Source organism: Staurois parvus, unplaced genomic scaffold (genome assembly GCF_062004578.1).
Source record: "Staurois parvus isolate SC_StPar_1 unplaced genomic scaffold, SC_StPar_1.0 ptg000715l, whole genome shotgun sequence".
Taxonomy (NCBI): domain Eukaryota; kingdom Metazoa; phylum Chordata; class Amphibia; order Anura; family Ranidae; genus Staurois; species Staurois parvus.
Window position 1 is genome coordinate 8,063,336 of NW_028318511.1, and position 17,498 is coordinate 8,080,833.

General features: G+C 43.9%; 1 protein-coding gene across 2 annotated transcripts in view; it reads right to left on the reverse strand.

The window, feature by feature from the left end:
* CHID1 (chitinase domain containing 1) overlaps positions 1 to 17,498 on the reverse strand; it is an 803,559-nt gene that overhangs the window by 613,671 nt on the left and 172,390 nt on the right. The window lies entirely within an intron of this gene.

Here is a 17,498-nt window from a genome sequence, read left to right on the forward strand (position 1 = left end):
GGGGGGTGAGGGGGTATATATGGGTATGAGGAATTAAATTAAGTATGGAATTTTGTACTGTATGACGTTGGTTTAAAATGGATTCATGGCGCGGCCGGCCAGATCATATGTCCCAGCACTAGCTCCGCACACCCCCGGCGCCAATAATAGCCCATACATGGGCACTGTACCTCCGCAGCTCCCAGGACTCTCCCTGGACCTAGACCGGACCCCGGGGCCCCTGAATCATGCCAGAGAGGACGGCGGGGAAGAGCCATGGAGGCTCTCAATTAACGATCCCTGCGGGAAAAGGAGGATCCAAGATGGTGCCCAGCTCCGCGCCCGGAGCACCTCTCCCCCAGAGGGGGAAATCAGGCTCTTCATCCCTCACTGGCCAGGACCGGACCACGGCAGTTTCGCCTACTGGGGTGAGTGACTCTCGGCGGCCCCCCCAGTCACCTTCCAGCCCTGCACTACCCAAGTCCCAGGCTTTGGCCTGCTCACTAGGCCACGATTCCCCTGCCTCCTCACCATTGAGTAGTGTGATAGCGGCCATCTTCTCTAGCCAGAATAGCGGCCCAGAACCTGAAGATGAAAGCCCTGCTCACTCACCAGCAATCCTTCCAGATCCACCACAATACTCAGGTGATGCAACCTTAATAGCTCGGTTCGCTGATTTACTGCAACGCAAACTGGATAGAGGTACTTCAAAATTGGCAACTGACCTTAAACAAGATTTTCAGGAATTGGGTCAACGCCTTGACAGTATTGAGTCTAAAGTTGATGCGACAGTCCATAGTGTATCCCAAAATTCCAATATGATTACCGACTTGCAAGAACGCTTGGAGGAAGCTTACTCTAAAATTAATGATTTGGAAAATTGGGCTAGGCGCTACAATATTCGCATTCGAGGACTCCCTGAGTCAGTTAAAGAGCTCACTAGCTGAGCACAAACCCTTACGCAGTCTGCATTACCCGATATCGATGATCTTCACAGTGAAATAGATCGTATCCATAGAGCATTGATCCCCCCTAGGCAAGGTGGGCCTCCTAGGGATATCATCGTAAAGCCTCACTTTTTTCAGGTCAAGGTAGCGGTTATGTAGTAAAGTAGGGAGACTCCGGACCTGGAGTTTGCGGGACTTAAGATACAAATTTTAGCTGATTTCTCTCCGACCACCATCCAGAAACGGCGATCTCTTAAGCCACTACTTTCCCACATAGTGCAGAAGGATATACGGTATTGATAGCCTATCCTTTTCGCCTACAATTCAATTTTAATGGAAAGCTTTATGGATTCTCTACATTCCAGGATGGCGAGGACTTGTTACTTCAACTGGGCATTATCTACCGTAGTCCTACATCCCACTCCCCAGCAAGATCGGCTTCTCGACCTCCACCTCTTTCACCATTGTGGACTACTCCAAATTCTAGGAAGACGGGGTCACAGAAAACACCCGGGAAGATTTCTTGAATTCACATATCCTTTTATGGGTTTTCTTCTGTGAATTTTGATAGGTGGTGGCTTCTCCGTGGCTCCTTGGGAACATTGGCCACCGCTGTCCGATGTTGTTCCTTCTCTTGTTTTCTCTTCCTTTTCCAGGGTCAGCTGTCTTCATATCTGGATTCTTCGGACCATTTTCATGCTCCAAGAGCGGATGGTTCCCATCTTATATAGTTCCTTACTTGTCGATTATGTCTTCCCTACGGTCTAATAGCGGAACTATCCATCTACTTTCTCACAACGTTCAGGGGCTTAATTCCCCCTCCAAACGTAAAAGGCTTTTAATTCATACCGCTCTTTTGCGGCGGACATAGTTGCTCTGCAGGAGACACATTTTCCCCCTTCATTCTGCCCACGATATGTTCATAAAGATTATCCTGTCTGTTATTTTGCTAATGCTACAGAGAAAAAACGGGTGGTTGCCCTTTGCTTATCTCGCCGTTTGTCCTTTACCGAATCTAAAATTATCGAGGACAAGGAGGGGCGGTATCTTCTGGTGAAAGGCCACTTAGGGGGAAACTTACTCACTTTTCTAATCTACTACACTCCAAATACCAACCAGGTGGAATTTTTTCAGTCCTTATTGAGCTATATGGCTAAGGAATTTGAAGGTGATGTTATTCTGGCCGGTGACTCTAATTTAGCATTGGATCAGATTTTGGATCGTTCCCTAACCACCATGCTTCAGCCCCCTTCTAGACAGAGCCGTAAGCTGGCCCAGCTACTGTATTGTTATGACTTTGTCAATGCTTAGAGAGAAGCTAACCCAACTTCTCGATATTACTCCCATTATTCTAGGGCTCATAATTGTTATTCTCGCATTGACCATATATTTCTTTATACATACTCCCCAGACTCATTGCTAAAATTCTCTCCACGCCTTGGTCTGACCATGACCCGATTTCTATAACATTGTCATACTGGACACTTGGTAAGACAGTTTATTACTGGCGTATTAATCAATCTCCTCACACTTACAAGCGTACTTTGAACTTAATAAAGCAGAGGATACCAACCCGGTGAATAATTGGGCAGCCCATAAGGGCCTCGGTTAGGGGGTTTATTATTCAACTCTCCTCACAAATTAAAAAAGCCCAAAACGACCTACTAGCCACCAAAATTCAATCATATACTGACTTGGTTACCCAGCATAAGCAAAATCCCAGTCCTTGTTTCCTGCTTAAAGTCGATCAGGCCCGATTGGAACTAAATCTATGTCTTACTACCACTGCTGACAAACAGCTACGATGGTCTAACCATAAATTTTTTACTTGGAGGGATAGACCTGGCACCTTATTGGCACGCAAGTTGACTCCCAGACATTCCCAAACGGCTCTCCCTAAACTCAGATTGGATAAGGGAACGTTATCTCAACACCCTGGTAAGATCCTCCATAAATTTCATTCTTTTTACACTAAACTATATAGCTCGCCTCAGGGAGATGCTTCTTCATCTCTCGACACCTTTTTGAGCTCTGTTCCTCTTCCCTCTCTCCAGGAAGCCCATAGGGAGTCGATGGAACAGCCTATCTCGTGCGACGAAATTAGGAGTGCTATGAAATCCCTTGCCCCTCATAAAGCCCCAGGACCAGATGGTCTTCCTCATAACTATTATAAAGTTTTTCCTGATATCCTAATTCCCCATATGGCTCTTTATTTTAATTATCTACAGGATGGGGGACTGGTGCTCCCTGACAAAAACAAGGCATTCATCAGTGTCATCCCCAAACCACTCAAGAACGCTTCTATAGTCTCTAATTATCGGCCTATCTCCTTAATTAATTGTGATCTAAAGATTCTTACTAAAATCCTGGCCTTACGCCTCCATAAATTTTTGGCCCTGTATATTCATGATGAGCAGTCAGGATTCATAAGCGGTCGACAAACATCAGACCAAATTCGTTGGACTTTAGCCCTGCTGTCAGCCGTACAATCCAATTGAGACAAATCCTCACAGAGGGAAATCCTATTGTTATCAATAGATATTCATAAAGCGTTTGACTGTCTATCTTGGGACTACTTATTTCAGATGTTGGATAAGTTTGGGTTTGGCCCTTATTTCACGACATTATAATGTGCCCTATATTCTAACCTGTCAGCTCAAATCTCCATTCGCGGATATAAATCAGCCTCCCTTTCGATAGAGTGAGGAACTAGACAGGGATGTCCTCTTTCTCCACTACTATTTGCTTTGGCAATGGAACCACTTGCAATTGTTATCCGCTCTGATCCCACCATCTCGGGAATCCGCTGCAGTCAACGGGACCATAAATGCGCCCTATTTGCTGATGATGTCCTTATGTACATCTAATCCTCAAACTTCTTTACCCGGTCTCCTCCACCTGTTTCATCGTTTCTCTGAGGCCTCTGGTCTTACGCTTAATTCCTCTAAAACAACTGCCTTAAATATCTTGTTACCTGACTCGGAGGTTCATCACCTCCAGTATAATTTTGACTTCCAGTGGGCCTCTCGTTCTCTCCCCTATTTGGGGATCCACCTCACGAAATCTATTTCATCGTTATATAAGACCAATTATCTCCCGCTCTTCAAACGACTCAAATCTGACTTACTAGAATGGCAGGATCTTCCACTTTCCTGGTTTGGTAGAATTAATTCTATTAACCACTTGCCTACCAGGCACTTATACCCCCTTCCTTACCAGGCCAATTTTCAGCTTTCAGCGCTGCCGCACTTTGATTGACAATTGCGCGGTCATGCAACATTGTACCCATATGAAATTTTGATCATTTTTTTCTCACAAATAGAGCTTTCTTTTGGTGGTATTTAATCGCCACTGGGCACTTTACTTTTTGCGCTATAAATTAAAAAAAGTGCAAAAAATTTGAAAAAAAAAAAAAAGTTTATTTGTTTCTTTTATAAAATTTTTCAAACAGGTATTTTTTCTCCTTCACTGATTTGCGTTGATGAGGCGGCACTGATGGGCACTGATAGGCGGCACTGATGGGCACTGATAGGCAGCACTAAAGGGCACTGATAGGCAGTACTAATGAGGTGGCACGGATAGGCGGCACTGATAGACAGCACTAATTAGGGGTCACGGATAGGCGGCACTGATATGCAGCACTGATAGGCGGCACTGATAGGTGACACTGATGATGGGTACTGATAGACGGCACTGACTGGCATCACTTCTGGGCACTGACTGGCGGCACTGACTGGCACAACCCCTGGGCACTGACTGGTGGCACTGACTGGCAGCACTGCTGGGCTGCACTGGTGGGTGGCACTGGTGGGCAGCACTGGTGGGTGGGCACAGGTGGGTGGCACTGGTGGGCACAGGTGGGTGGCACTGGTGGGCACAGGTGGGTGGGCACAGGTGGGTGGCACTGCTGGGCATATGTAGGTGGCACTTCTGGGCACAGGTAGGTGGCACTGCAGAGTGGCACAGGTGGGGGCACTGCTGGGCACAGGTGGGGGCACTGCTGGGCACAGGTGGGGGCACTGCTGGGAATGGGTGGGCGGGGCTAGTGGGCGCACTGCTGGGCGGAACTTGCGGGTGTCACTGCTGGGCACCGATCATCAGGGCACTGATCATCAGTGCCCTGATGATCGGTGCCGATCCCCGCTCTGACAACTGCCGGTTCTCGGCAGTACTTTCCTCACGATCTGACAGCGTGAGGAAAGTGCAGCCGAGAACCGGCACTTGCCTTTCCCTGTGATCAGCGTGTCATTGGACACCGCTGATCACGTGGTAAAAGGCCGGTGGGATCGGCCTTTCACCACATCACGTGATCAGCTGTGTCCGTAGGACACAGCGATCACGGAGATCGCCGGGTGCGCGCCCCCTGGGGCGCGCAGGAGAGCGCGTTCTGGGAGGACGTCATATGACGTCCACTCAGAACTGGCCGGCCGCGGTGAAGCCGTCATTCGGCTATGCGCGGTCGGCAAGAGGTTAAAATGCCCTTCTTTACCGAGACTATTGTACTACTTTAGGACATTACCGATCATGGTTCCCAAACGGGAACTGTTACTATTACAAGCAGCAGTCTCTAGAGTGATCTGGAGGGGAAAATGTCCTAGGGTTAACAAGTCAACCTTGTTTTCCCTAAAGGAGCATGGCGGGTTGGGACTTCCTAATCTCTTGGCCTATTTTCAGGCGGGTCAAATAGCACAGTTATCTTGCACTATGGCCAGGGGTTACGTCCCCAAGTGGGTTGGCATTGAGGCCTTATCTTGCCATCCTTATGCTATTGGTGCTCTCATGTGACTTCCCAGTCGATTGAATCCTCCTATTCTATGTCCTACGTTGTCCTATTCGTTAACTGTGTGGGATAGATGGCGAGCTCGCAAACCTTTCTCTCCCCACATATCCCACTAGCTCCAATATTTTGCAATCCTGTGTTTATTCCTGGCTTATCACCGTAGGTGTTCCAATGGTGGATGAATAAGGGTTTGCTGCATATCGGAGACTACCTTGATGGGCTTCGTCCTCGTTCTCTCCAGTGCTTTTTGACAAAGTATCAGATGCCTCCTGGGGAATTGTTTTGCTACTATCAACTTATCTCATTTATCACTAGCAAACTCAAATTAATCTTAGAACCTTGCACACTCACTCCTTTAGAGGTCTCCTGTGGGGCAACTGGGATGATGAGGGGTCGTTTGTCCATTATCTATGCTTCCCTTGTTGATCCACTCACTAAATTATCCTATATGACTCAATGGGAAAGGGATTTGAATAGCTCACTAGACCTGGATACTTGGCGGAATGCGGCCCATACTTTATCAAAGATCTCGATTAATACTGTTCTTATCGAATCCAATTATAGAAAGCTACTTCATTGGTATCTGATTCCTTGCCTTGCTAAAATATACCCTTCAGTTTCACCTAGTTGCTTCCAACACTGCAGACAAGAGGGTGCTGTGTTCCATATCTGGTGGAAATGTCCAGTAGTGAATAGGTTTTGGATCCGAATGTTTCATTTTATCTATTCGGTAACAGGAATTAATATTCGTAGATCACCGGAAGTGGCCTTATTTCATTTGCTACCCGCTGACGTTCCCAAAAAAATCGACTAAATTAATTTTTTACCTCTTATTGGTGGCACGCATTACCATAGCTAGAAGTTGGAGACAATCACTGATCCCGCTAGACGGGGTTAAACAAAAACTTAATTGGATAATGGTAAATGATAAACTTACAAGCATTGTCAATAATGATGTTTCTATATTTGAGGTGACGTAGGAACCATGGATCAGATATATATCTATATCTTAATAGTGCTGCAGCTGACCCTCTCTCTCTCCTCTCCCCCTTGGGTGTCTTTTTTTCCCTTCTCTCTCCTCTTCTCTCCCCTCTTTTCTGTCTTATCCTAGATATTCTTAATCCTTTTTTTCTGAATTGGTTTTTATACTTTTGGCAAATTTCTATGGCAATGCCTATGTTCAATGATTGATGGAACGTTTGTTACCTGGTGGAGATGGTGTTCTCTGTATATATTGTCATTGACTAATAATATTTTTCATGTGCTTATATGTTCTATGAATATGTTTATGAACTCCATTTCACCATGCAGGTGGAAATTGTTTCTATTTCTGTGTATACCAATTTTTCAATAAAAATACTGAAGTATAAAATGGATTCATATAATAAAAATGAATAAAGATATAATTAAAAAATTGTTCATTTTGGTCCACATATAAGCCTTATCGGCCCGAGAGGGGCATTATTTGGGATACTTTAACTTGCTTATAATAATTATAGGAATCTGTGGCTATAAGCACCTTTTGGAGGGACTAGAGTGGGCCTGTACAAGGGAAGAGGTCACTAATTTGAGTAAACTTGGCGCATCTTGGTTGTGTGACATTACTCCAAAGGTAAACTTTGCAATTAATATAAGGAAATTATATGCATAGGATTTTCAATAGATCACTAGAAATGTAATATTTAACTTTTTAATATTTGTTTCTTAATTTGTATCCATAGAACCTGTGGCCGTTTTAGTAAGTAATTCCCGGATCACCTAAATAAGGGCCCGTACTTGAAAAGTAATAGATAATCAAGCAATAGTTCCTTCTTAGCTAGCCCTGGTGAGTTTTTCAATTGCTATAGCATCATTTCATCGAGGCCAGCTACCTAAAACCTCTAATAGGTACTTATCATATTTGTACTACATTATTTTCCCCCCATATTTCTGGTCATGAGTAAATTTGATATCCTAATTTTTCTCATTAATATGGGAAATCATTCCCAAATAGTCTTTTCCACCCTCTCCTCCCCCTCCTCTTCTGCATGTACCTCCACATCCTCGCACTATCAGACCTATTGTCATCTCACGGGGTCCTCTGCTCAATTGTATATCTGACCACTTGGTGAAGTTTTTAGTAAGTCGTGCACTAGTTATCTCTGAATATAAACTAGATGTTAACTGAATATGTATGTTTATTATGTTTGTTCTGCTTTCATATAGACAATAGCTACTGAAGAAGGGACAGTTCATCACAAAACATGTAGAACACGTAATCTCTGGTGGATAGGAGCACCCCAACAGTTGGAAGTATATGGAAGGGTTACAGACCGTTGCCATTATCAATTGTTAATATCTATACTATTAAGGGGTGAACATTAATATGCTCCAACATTAGTGATTCTTTGGAAGAGTCTTTTATTGTGTGATATATATTGCATTTTTATGATTATGGTTCAAATGAACTATTAAGTTTTAACTAACAATTGTGTCGGGAATGTGCCTATAGAGTCCACATATGTTGTCTCTTCTCCAGTTCTTACCAGAGATCAGCAGGCTGTTATAATGAAGGGTTTAGCCATAGTTTGTGTGCTCCATCCTTCCTAGGAATCTGTAAGGCTGCAAGAAAGCAGCCAGAGGTGTCCACGTCTACACAGTGAGTTCGGTGAAAGCAGCAAGGAGCTGCAAAAGGTATAGAGGTTGGACGAGAGCACAGTGGTGCTTTTTAATAGTCTGAAGGACCAGCAAAAGGTCTGCCCGTTTAACAGCAGTGCTGTTAGAGTAAGCTTGGAGGGTTAAATGTAACTTTTTGAGGTGATGGTAGAAACCCTGCAGGGTCAACTGTTTTGTTTGAACTTTAGTTTTAAATAAAAGTGGGCCATCAAGCCCCAAAACTCCACTTACTGGTTGGCACACACAAGCACTTACACGCTTAAAGCACACATTTCATCACAGAAATATGTAGGCTGTCACTGCAAACCACCATCTGGAAAAGCTGCATAACAAACATTCTGACTAATCTTGTGAAGCAGGGATGAACTTAGAGGAGGGAAGGGGGGGGGCCATCTGCCCTGGGCGCCAAATTGAGAGAGGAGATGATGACCCTGGGAGCCAAACTGAGAGGGTCTAAAGTCTGCAGTGCTGACATTAGCTTGGATTTGGGAGGTTGGATCGGGTTGGACTTTCTCAAACTGACCTGAGCTGCATTCAATCACAGGGAGCCAAGCTCACTGTCACAAACCACTAGCTGCTTGGAGTGAGCCTGCACTACCATGTCACTGATCGCAGGGGGGAGCTGGGATCCGGACCCCAGATGCGGATTCAGCCGCTTGCTGCGCTGACTTGCAGATCCTGGCCAGGATCCCAGAGGAGCGAGTCTGCGTCAGCCTAGAAGAAGGGAACCAGTAGTACCCGGGAGGGAGTCAACCTTGAATGAATTCAGCACTGCCCATGGAGATAAGCTCTATGGTAATTCAGCGCTTGTTGTGATCCACAGCCTAGGGGAGATCAGCTGGTGGCACCTACAGGATTTTAAAGGGGACACCGCTGTGTGTCACTCCAAGCACAGATAGGCACAAAGACAGAGCACTGAGCAAAGATTGTCCTTATTTGATTGGTACATCGGCTCCTGGTTAACCCTTGAGAGCCCAGGGGCTGTCCAGGGGACACAGACACCCCAACATCAGTCACTGGGAGACTCTCATATATTATGGACAGACATAGGAACCCTGTACCAGAAGGAAGGATTTGGGGGGATCTGATACCTTCTGGAATAATCAGCCTCATTCCATGTTCGCTTAACCCCTTCAATCGGGGCCAAAACTAGGGGGGAGCAGGGGTAGCATCTACACAGTGCACTGCATTGAGTGAACCCCTCCCCACTGACTGGCTGTTGAGTGCCCTCACTAAGCACCAGAACTCCTATCTCTCTCCACTGAGCACCAGTGCCCCCGTGTCCTCTCACTAAGCACCACGACCCCCGGTTTCCCCCCACTAAGCACCAGGACCCCCATCTCCCACAAATGAGCACCAGTGCCCCCATCTCCCCTTGCTGAGCACCAGGATCCCCCTATCTCCCATGGTTGAGCACCAGCAGGGGCGGACTGACCATTTGGAAACTCGGGCACTGCCCGAGGGCCCGGGGTCAGTAGGGGACCCCATGAGATGCCCCTGGTACCTTTTTCATAGGCTATTTTGAGTTTGGGCAAGGACACAGGGGCCCCATGATCCCCTATTGAGGGCCTGGGGTCAGTAGGGGGCTCCATGAGATGCCCCTGGTACCTTTTTCTTAGGCTTTTTTGAAATTGGGCAAGGACACAGGGGCCCCATGATCCCCTATTGCCCAGGGGCCCCATGAGTTGTCAGTCCGCCCCTGAGCACCAGTACCCCCTTCTCCCCCCTCAGAGCACCAGGACCCCCCCATCTCCTCCAGATGAGCACCAGGATCCTCCATCTCGCCCAGCTGAGCACATGGATTCCCATCTCCTAAGCCCCCCAACAGGGCTCCTAAAAAACAGTAAAAATAATCAAATTCATCTGTAACGTACAAAGTGCTGAAGCCAGACAGTCAGCAAAGCAAATAACTCGTGTTTTCAGAAGGGTATGAGCAACATATTTCTTTAACCACTTCAATACCAGGCACTTTTACCCCTTTCCTGTCCAGGCCAATATGCAGCTTTCTGTGTTGTCACACTTTGAATGACAATTATGCAGTCATGCGACACTGTACCCATAAAAATGTTTTATTTTTTTTCACACAAATAGAGCTTTCTTTTGGTGGCATTTAACCGCCTCCCGCCCGCCATATAGTCCAATGATGGACATAAGGCGGTTTTCTCATTCTGGGAGGACGTCATATGACGTCCTCCCATTCTCACCGCGTATGCACGGCTCTGGGAGCGTGCAGCGCGGCGATCGGCGGTGCGCTGTGTCCCTCGGACACAGCAGATCACCGATCCACAGAAAGAGACGAAGACATCGGCTCGGGCATGTGATCAGCTGTGTCCAATCACAGCTGATTGCAAGTAAACAGGGAAATTCCGGTTATTGGCATTTCTCTCCTCATGAGCTGACAGCTCGTGAGGAGAGGAGAGCCGGTAATCAGCATTCCTCGGAGGGGACATGTGCACTGATCATCAGGGCACTGATGATCAGTGTAGCCCCAGCAGTGCCACCTGCCAGTGTCCATCAGTGCCAGCTCTCAGTGCTCATCCATGCCACCTGCCAGTGCCCATCAGTGCCACATCAATGCCACATATCAGGGCCTACCAGTGCACATCAATGCCACATATCAGTGCCCATCTGAGCTGCCTTTCAGTGTCACCCATCAGTGCCAGTCAGTACCACCTATCAATGCCAGTCAACGCCACCTATCAATGCTGCCAATCAGTGCCACCTATCAGTGCCAGTCAGTGCCGCCTATCAGTGTGCATCAGTGCCGCCTATCAGTGCCCGTCAGTGCTGCCTATCAGTGCCGCCTAACAGTGCCAGTCAGTGCCGCCTATCAGTGCCAGTCAGTGCCGCCTATCAGTGTCATATATGAGTACTGCCTTTCAATGCCCATCAGTGATGCCTGTCAATGCCCATCAGTGCCACCTACCAGTGCCTCCTCATCAGTGCCACCTAGCAGTGTCCAACAGTGCAGCCTAAAAATCACTTATTTACAAAACTGTATAACAAAAACTAAGAAAACATTTTTTTTTCCAAAATTTTCAGTGGTTTTTGGTTTAAGAAAAAATAAAAATCCAGAAGTGATTAAATACCACCAAAATAAAGCTCTGTCACAAAAAAATGATAAAAATTTCATATGGGTACAGTGTTGCATGACCGCATAATTGTCATTCAAAGACAACGCTGAAAGCTGGAAATTGGCCTGAGCAGGAAGGGGGTATAAGTGCCCTGTAGGCTAGTGGTTAATCACCAGTTTTTTTATTTTTTGGTAAATGAAAAAAAACCAGAAACGTTCAAAAAAAATTTTTTTTTCTTTGTTTCTGTTATAAAATTTTGCAAATAAATAACATTTCTTCATAAATTTAAGTCAAAATGTATTGTGCTACATTTCTTTGGTGAAAATAACCCAAATTAGTGTATATTATTTAGTCTGTAGGAAAGCTATAGAGTCCACAAACCATGGTATATATAACAGTCGATCAATCCTGATGTACTGACGGCCCATCTCATTTCTTGAGGCCCAAAACGCCGGAATAGTACAAATACCCCCCAAATTACCCATTTTTGGAAAATAGATGGTCCAATGTATTTAATAAGAGGCATGGTGAGTTTTTTGGAGGATGTAGTTTTTTGTTACAATTTTTTGGAAAATGTAGAAATTAAAAAAGAAAAAAGAAAAAAAAAAAAAAATCACAATTTTTTTTTTTTTTTACATATTGTCACCAAAACTGATTCATTCAGTCTTTTGTTGTGATTAGCTGTGATTGGGCAAAGATCATCACATGATACAGATGGGATGCGATTGGCTCTGTCTGTACCATGTGACTGCTTTGACCATGCACAGCTAACAACACAATTGTATATAATGGATGGCATGACAGGAAGCCATTCTTTTTATACAATTGATATGTGATCTGCTGTGATTGGTCACAGGCCAGTGTAGTGATATGTCATAGGCTGTGTCCCGTGGACAAAAGCCGGTGGTAGATTGTGCTGCTGCACGGCCCCGCAGCCACATGACCGGCTCCTTTTTACACTCATTGTTACGACATCCAGCCTGCCAATCTTAACCGTTTCAATACCGTGCAATTTTACACCTTCCTGCCCAGGCCATTTTTCAGGTTTCAGCGCTCTCACACTTTGAATGACAATTGCGCAGTCATACAACATTGTACCCAAACTAAAATTTTATCATTTTCTTCACACAACTAGAGCTTTCTTTTGGTGGTATTTAATCACCGCTGGGGTTTTTATTTTTTGCTAAATTAACAAAAAAAGACCAAAAATTTTGAAAAAAAAACACATTTTTCTTTGTTTCTGTTATAAAAGTTTACAAATAAATAATTGTTCTTCATAAATTTAGGACGAGATGTATTCTGCTACATGTCTTTGGTGAAAATAACCCAAATTAGGATGTATTATTTAGTTTGTAGGAAAGTTATAGAGTTCACAAACTATGGTATAGATCTGAATATTGATCAATCCTGAAGTACTGACAGCCAATCTAATTTCTTGAGGTCCAAGAATGTCAGAATAGTACAGATATCCCCAAATGACCCCTTTTTGCTGAGTAGACAGTCGGACGTACTTCATAAGAGGCATGGCGAGTTTTTTGAAGTTGTATTTTTTTGTCATAATTTTTCCGAAAATGAAAAAATGAAAAATATTATTTTCACTATTTTTTTTTTTACATACTGTCACCAGTGCAGTACAGCGTCATCAAATAACTGGCATGGCGGTGAACAGGGACACTGACTGGTGACAGTATGAAAAAAAAAAAAATTATATTTTTTTTTAATTTTTTTTTATTTTTTTATTATATTTAATTTTTTATTACATTTTTTTTTATTTTTTTTAAGATTTTTTTTCATATTTTACTATGACCAAAATAGTACAATGTTACCATAGTAACATTGTACTACTTTGGGGAAGTGATCAGTATTTTTTTTTTTTTTTTTTTTTACACAATTTGCTTATAGCAAAGAATTACTTTGCTATAAGCAAGCATTTAGCTGAATGAAATCGATTCATTCAGCTTTTTTTTTTTTTTTTTTTTTTTGTGCTTAGCTGTGATTTGGTCACAGCTAATCACATGACATGTGCATGTGATTAGCTATGACCATTCACAGCTAGGCACTAGTATACAATGGATGGCATCATGAATGAAGCCATCCATTGTATACAACTATCATGTGACCTGCTGTGATTGGTCGCGGCAGGTCACATGGTACCGGCAACGGGAGCCGGTACTCGGATCTGTCATCGGCCGTGTCCGAGGTGCACGGGCGGTGACAGATCCCGCTGCTGCGCCGCTCTGCAATAGCGCAAACGGCGCATGTGCGGGAGCACGCCAAATGGCGTGGACCCGGAAAGCTGCAGCGCTTTTCAAGCCGCCAAACGGCTATTGGCCGGGCGGCTAATGGTTAAGGAATGATTTCTGGAAGTTCCCCTGCAGCAAAATCCCTGCCCCCCAAACCAGTGATTTGATAAAAGTCAGGCACTCATAAAGGCTGTGCCTTGAAGAGAACCATCTGGTGACAGGAAGGATCTAATCAAACCCATGACAGCTGCATGAATTAGAAAGTTAAAGAACATCAGATTATCACCTACCCTCCTCACCTTCAGGCGCTCCCTGAAAACCCACCTCTTCAGGGAAGCCTACCCCACCCTCACCTAGCAGCCGTTCCTCCTTCATTCCTCCTACCACTCCATCCCCCACAGCCACTTCCTCCTGTACCACTACCCCCTCCCTCCTAGATTGTAAGCTCGAAAGAGTAGGGCCCTCTAACCCCTCGTGTGCTGTTTGTTGTTGCTGTACTGTTTCATGTATTGTCCCCCCCTCTATTGTACAGCGCTGAGCAAACCCTTTGGCGCTATATAAGCTCGATGTAATAATAATAATAACAGTATAAGACCCCTTTAACACAGGCATCATATGTTCAGTCCCATTTTTCCAAAGAAAAAATGATTCAGTTTACATTAGTTTACACATCTGTCTTCAGTTCAGTTCCGTTTACATCAGTCTACATCTGTTTGTGCACCTGTTTTTTCTTAGTTGTTGCAGAGACCAACTAGAGGTGACTTAGACCCCTTTCATACGAACAATCCGATCAGGTCTGCCTGTCCGTTTCTCAGGCTGACCCGATCGAAGCCTTGTTTTCTTCTATGAAATTCGTTTACAGCCGCCTACATTCAATCTGATCTGTTAAAGATGGATGGAGATCTGTTCCCCTTCCATCCAGGAGGATCGAATGGCAGTCGGGTGTACCGGACAGCCCATAGAGGAGACCGGGCTGTGTCCGCTCTGCATAAGCAGAGCAGGTACAGACCTGTCATCTGCCTGCTCAGGAGGGATCAGCAGACAGATCCCTGCTAAACAAGCGGATCACAAGTGGAATAAGCCCCATGTGAAAGGGGCCAAAAGTATAAGCAAAAAATGTTTCTTGCCTAAAAATGCATATATAAACGGAATGAATGTAAACAGATGGCATCCATTTACATCCGTTCCATTTCAAAGGATCTAGATGGAGCCTTGTCCATTTAAAAAAACAGAACAGACATGGATGTAAACGGATGGTAAATGGATGATCATCTGTTCACATCTGTTGGTCCATAGAAATACATTGCTGTCTGTTTTTCATCTGTCAACGGATGGATGAAAATGAACAGACGATCTGACCGTGTGAAAGGGGCCTAAGGGAAACCAAAAGTACAATAATGTAACTAATAATGTAAGGCAAATTGGTTTACACATAAGCCTGTGGCAACAATGAATGCTTTAAGGCAGACCCAGTTTCTCAGTTTTGAGAATAAATTTGCAGAGAAAGGCAGGTTAGAGGTACCTGTGTTAATACAGATGATGGCGAATAATGGAAGACAAACATTAAACCAAAAACCTCAGGGTAATACGAGGTAGAATTTTATACCATGTGATGACTGATACAGTTGTAAAGCTGCTCATAAGCAAGAAATTTTGTAAACTATGAAAAAAAAAAACAACTGAAATTTGTGAGGGATGGTCTACTTTACTCCTCAGCAAGAAAAATATTGAGCACAAAAATACTAAACACAATACATATTTTGAGATTAGAAGAGATTGTACCACATTATTTACAATAAAATGACATTATAAGAAATCTATTAATATTGTAAGTGGAAATGTGATAGAAAACAATAAATGTGGATTATTATATCATCGTTAATGAATTCTTGTGCAGTTGCCACTAGAATATATTTAACATTGATTCAAGAGGAGATAATAGAATTAAAATTTAGTATATGGATTCGACATGTCAGTCCAGTACATGTGTGTTTACAAATATAAAGCACAAATATAAGCAGGAGAACCTCTGACATATGTCTTAAATTGTAGAAAAAGAACATCATTCAACCATAAAAGTGATGCTTATTTGTTTGGTTGTGTTTTTATGTTCTTATACCTCCAGTTAATAGGTTTAGGTAAATTAGTGTAGTGAATCATTAGTAAGGTGGCAGCCAATAAACAATGCAAATCCTATTACACAGCTGGACATAGTATTGTGAATTTAGAATACAACAAAAATAAGGTAATAACCTGGAGAGGGAGGCCCAAGATGAAAATGAAAAGCAGCCAATCATGCTTTGTAAATAAATGTGCAACCCATAGGGATACTCCTCTATGCATCACCAAAGATGGCACTGTGTTCTGCTACTGCAAATCTCTGACACATCTGTATATTAGACAGCAGTAATAACCCAAGCTCACTTGGACCCCATTTGCACCTGAGCATTTTTTTACTTTTGTAACTTTTAAAGGTCAAAGCTCCAAGATGCTCAACAAGCAAAATTCCAATCAATTCAATAGCCCCTGTTCACATGTGACTGTTCTGTCACCTGTAGCAAAATACCTGTCCCTCAAAAAAATACATGAGCTTCATTTTAGACACAGTGAAGTGTTTATGGGCTCATAGACTTTAATGGGAATGGCTGAAAATGCTCCACATGAGAGTTTTACGAGTGTTTTGTCACATGTTTTCTGGCCAAACAGCAGCTCTCCACCCTTATTCTCCTCCCTCTAGTCCTTTCTATTGGCTAAAACATATACACCTGAAGCTTAAATACAGTTCTAAAATGCTTGTATATGCTTGCAAAACTCTCAAGTAAAAACGCCTAAAAATCGCTCTGCTCAGGTGTGAATGCAGTTAAAGTGCATCTGTGAAGCAAAGGTATTACCGCTCAGGAAAACAATCCAGATCAAACCAAGGCAGGTGCAGACTCTGGCTCGCCACCACACGTGATGCAATAGGAAGAAGGGTTAGCCGCACACCGAACGATTGATGAATTATAGCAAATATTTATTGATCCATAGGACACATAGAACACCAGAACACAAGAGCATGTGTACAGAACTTGTTAACGTGTTTCCCATGATCATGTGCTTAATCATAGCCTATGAATAAGCACATGATCGTGTGAAATGCATTAACAAGTTCTGCACACATGTCCGGGTGTTCTATGTGGATCAATAAATATTTGCTATAATTCTTCAATCCTCCGGTGTGCGGCTAATCCTTCTTCCTATATAAAGTGCATCTGTGCACAGACTATGGGCATTAAAGTATTTACAAATTCTGTTCTTAGCAAGACTTCACTGAACCTTATAGCTGCTTGTACAGTACACCAATTCATTCTCAAATATCCAAAGCATTGACTTTAGAACCGGGTTCAATCTCATTTTAATAGCTTAGAAAATCCTGCTGTGTGCTTAGATTACGAGGGCTGGCAGGCTGCCAAGATTCTGTTGCAATTATAAAGTAATACGAAAAAAGCTTAGGCTTCATTCATCTAATCAAATTGGCCATGATGTGGCAAGTATACTGTGGATATCGGAGGCTAGGAGCCCAGGTGCTTGTGGGCAGCCACAGCCGGAAACCTGTACAAGTCAATAACTGGCTGACAGGAGCTGGGAGAACATGCGGTTAGAGACAGATGATTGGCCTTGAATGCAAACTGTCTGCACACAGGAACAATCGTCTGTCCCTAACATGATGTAACTGTGCAGATACATGGAGCTTCATGCTTACAGCAGTAGACAGCTGTAGCTCCTTTAAGCCTGTCTTTTACTTGTATAGGCTTCCTGGCTGTGGCAGTCTGCAAACACC